Source organism: Microtus ochrogaster, chromosome X (assembly GCF_000317375.1).
Source record: "Microtus ochrogaster isolate Prairie Vole_2 chromosome X, MicOch1.0, whole genome shotgun sequence".
Lineage (NCBI taxonomy): Eukaryota > Metazoa > Chordata > Mammalia > Rodentia > Cricetidae > Microtus > Microtus ochrogaster.
In genome coordinates this window covers 220,595-224,700 of record NC_022026.1, presented here as the reverse complement: position 1 = coordinate 224,700, position 4,106 = coordinate 220,595, and the positions used below count along the sequence as shown (strand labels likewise).

The following is a 4,106-nucleotide window of genomic DNA, read 5'->3' as shown; positions in this document are numbered from 1 at the left end:
ATGCTCCACCACCACCCAGCTAGTCCTTAAATTTTTTACAGATGGGGTCACGTTCTTTCACCCAGACTGGTCTGCAACCGACTATACCGTAACCCACACTAGCTTCAAACTTGTAGCTGTCCTCCTGACTCAGTTTCCAAAATACTGAGATTACAGGTATGACCTATTATGCTCAAATTTCAATTAAACTTTGGGAGTGTGTGCATGTGTATTTTCATGTCCATATGGGTGCAAGTGCTTATGAGAATAGAAGGCAAAAGGCAAAGAACAATCTTGGGTAGTGTTCCTCAAGTCATCCCTGTCCACTTTTTTTTTCTTTTGAGACACGGTGTCATACTCACTAAATTGGCTAAATATGGTGGCTGGCCAGGAAGCCCTAGGGATCCACCTGTCTCTGCCTTCTCAGCACTGATATTACAAGCATGCTCCACCACACCTGAGTGTTTTATATGGGTTCTAGGTATTGAACTCCAGTCCTCAGGCACTCTCCAGCTCATCTAAACTTACTGAAAGAATAGAGGAGGGCTTGGGAGATGGCTCAATGCATAAAGCACTTGCTATGCAAGCATGAGGAACAGAGTATGGAACCCCACATCCACATAAAAGCTGAGTAGGTGTGGCCACCCACATGCAATCCCAGTGCTGACAAGGTGGAACAGGGAATCTCCATAGTGAGCCAGCTACCAGACTAGCAGAACCAGTAAGTCCCAGATCCAGCAAGAGAATCTGACTTGGTAAATAGAATAGAGGGAGGTTCTTTATGTCAACCTCTGTCCTCTACATGCATGTGCATGCACATGTAAACATGCATATATGCATGCACATGTAAACATGCATATATACATACAAAATACAATAGTTTAACTTTACAATGTTATCTACTGCTCTCTAAGTTTTTCTGATGTTTTGGTTGTTGTTTGACAGGATCTCATTATGTAGCCCTAGAAGGCCTGGAACTCTGTGTAGACCAGGCTGGCCTCAAACTCACTGATATCTGCCTATCTTTACCTCCCAGGTACCACAATTAAAGGCATGCACTACCATGCTTGGTATCCAAGCTGATTTTTATCTTTCCCCTTAATACCAGATCTTCCTCTTGAAATATTTGTCTCAGTTAGGGGGAGGGCATTATTATCTACTCTGATATACAATCTAGAAATGTTTTTTTTTTTTTTTTGGTTTTTCGAGACAGGGTTTCTCTGTGGTTTTGGAGCCTGTCCTGGAACTAGCTCTTGTAGACCAGGCCGGTCTCGAACTCACAGAGATCCACCTGCCTCTGCCTCCCGAGTGCTGGGACTATACAATCTAGCAATTTTGTCTACTTCACCTCCCACCTTCATTCAGTCTTCAAGCCTTAGGTATATTTTCTCCTAAGCATTCCTCAAGCATGTCCTTCACTCTGATCACGTATTTCCTCCCACGCTGGGCATCTAACTCAGTGCTACACAAGAAGTAATACATTATTAGGAACTTGGGCTCTGGCCAGAATTTCTGGGTTCCAATTCTTTAGTAAGATAAGCCTGGGCTCATATTCTGTCTCTCATGTACTGTAAAAATTTAGGCCAGTTATTTAAAATTTCTTTATTTAAAAAGCAATTTCTTGCCAGGTAGTGGCGTCTCGGAGCTTTGATACCAGCACTTGGGAGAGAGGCAGGTGGATCTCTGAGTTCGAGGCCAGCCTGATCTACATAGCAAGTTCCATGACAGCCAGGGATGTTATACAGAGAAACCCTGTCTCCATAAACAAAAACAAAACAAAATGGTTTTTAAAAAAATCAGTTAAAATGGGTATTATATAAATTCTTAGCCCTTGCATTCCTCTTCATAATCATTACCACCACCAGCCTAATTTGAGCAATCATAATCTTTTGCCTGAATTATAATAATTTTTGAAATGGCCTTTCTAATCTTTTAATTTTTTTTACTTTAGCCAGGCAGCGGTGGCACACACCTTTAACCCCAGCACTCAGGAGGCAGAGGCATGTGAATCTTTGTGAGTTCAAGGCCAGTGTGGCCTACAGAGTGAGTTCCAGGACAGCCAGGTCTGTCACACAAAAAAACCCTGTCTCAAAAGCCATAAAAGGATTTTTATTTTATATGTATAGGTGTTCTTTCTGTATGTATGTATGTGTACCATTAGTGCTTGGATAGTTGAGAGACAGTATGTGGGTGCTGGGAATTGAACTCAGGTCCTCTGAAAGAGCAGCCAGTGTTTTTAACTGCTGAGCTATCTCTCTGGCCCTCCACCTCTAGTCGTATTTCTATGAAATCCAATGTCTAAATTCATTTCCAGCACTTTATATCTTTGTCCAGAAATGTCACCAGCTCCCCAGTATAAATAAAATCAAGCTCTCCTACATGCAAAAAGCCTCCCATAAACAATCACTAGAATAACTTACTAGTTTTGCCTCTTCCTAACTTGAATATTTTTAAAAAATTTTTTGTCAGGCATGGTGACACACACCTTTAATCCCAGCACTCTAGAGGCAGATCTCCAAATTTGAGGTCAGCCTGATCTACACAGCAAGTTCAAGGACAGCAAGGACTATATAACGAGACGCTGTCTTAAACCAAAACAAAACAAAAAGTATTTTCCAATCTATCATTTCTTCTGCCAAGTTAGAGATCAATTCCAGTACCTTATCCATATTGTACAGGTATTCTACCCCTAAGCTATATCCTTAGTTCCCTAACTCGAAGTTTCTGTTCTATCAGTAGCTAGCTGCTTATTTTCCTTGTACTAAATATGTTTTTCTGTACTGCTGGATACTTGCTCATGCTGTTAGTTCTTCCTCATGTTGCTCTCCTGAATGTTCTTTGCACTTATGTAATCTACACCTCTCCATTCTTTAATATCTTCTGCTCTAGGGCTAGGTAGCTGACTTGGTAGGTAAGAGCACTTGATGTGTGAGCAGAGAATCTCTAAACTATAATCCTCAGCACTCATATAAAAAGCCAGAGACAGGAGAAGGATAAATGTAGCCTGCTGGTCACCAGCCTAGATTCAAGTTCAGTAAGAGACCCCACTCAAAAGGAATATATTAAGCAGACTAATAGGGCAGAACACCTGACACTCTCCTCTTTATACTACCTATATTCACATATATCATACTCACATATATATACACACCAAAAAATAAAAAAGCTTGCTCTTGCGGAGGACCTGGGTTCACTTCCCAGAACCCACATGATGGCTCATAGCCATTTTTAATTCTAGTTCCAGGGGATCCAAAATTCCTTTTCTAACTTTTGAGGGCATCACGCACACACATGGTACATTTACATACATATAAAATAAATACATAAATTTAAAAAGAACATTTCAGACATTTTAGGACTACAGATTTCTTCTCCAGGAAGCCTTCCTGTATTCATTACTGTACTGTACATTCCTCCTTCTCCAAATTCCCAGGACTCATAACATTTCTGTGTTAAGATTATCTATGTTGCTGCTTATTTTTGTTTTCCCTTAGGAGATAGGGCTCCAGTATTCCACACTGAGGACATTTACCATAAGGTGCCACTACCAGCTTAACCACATTCTACAGCTCTGTTATGAGAATCTGCCCATTTGTGCTTTACTTTCAGCTTTGCTTCTTAAGAGAACACCATCCCCTCTATTGGAACACTGCCATTAATTTACAAACATAGCTTACTGTTTCCATTAATAAAAATAAAGCACAACACAGCAAATAAAACACAACACAACAAAGCTTTCCTAGGACCTCACAAGCATTGTGCAATAACTGCTCTCCTTATTTAGGCAACCATTTTGGTAACATCCAACAGTATCTTCCATGTTGAATTATGCTGAAAATTAGCCTAATTTCTTATCATAAATAACCCCAAAGAAAGGTCAAACAAAACAAAAAGCAATAGGAAGGAGGAACACATACAGAAGCATAAACAAAAGCAACAATAGGGGCTGGAGAGTTGGCTCAGAAGGATAAGAGCACTGGCTGCTCTTCCAGAAGTCCTGAGTTCAATTCCCAGCAACCACATGATGGCTCACAACCATCTGTAATGAGATCTGGTGCCCTCTTCTGGCCTGAAGGCATACACGCAGGCAGAATATTGTACACATAATAAATAAATAAATAAATAAA

The 4,106-nt window shown here is 40.5% G+C and overlaps 1 protein-coding gene across 1 annotated transcript in view; it reads right to left on the bottom strand.

Annotated features, from left to right (window-relative positions):
* The window catches only part of Aifm1 (apoptosis inducing factor mitochondria associated 1), a 47,478-nt gene that overhangs the window by 17,248 nt on the left and 26,124 nt on the right, over positions 1 to 4,106 (bottom strand). The window lies entirely within an intron of this gene.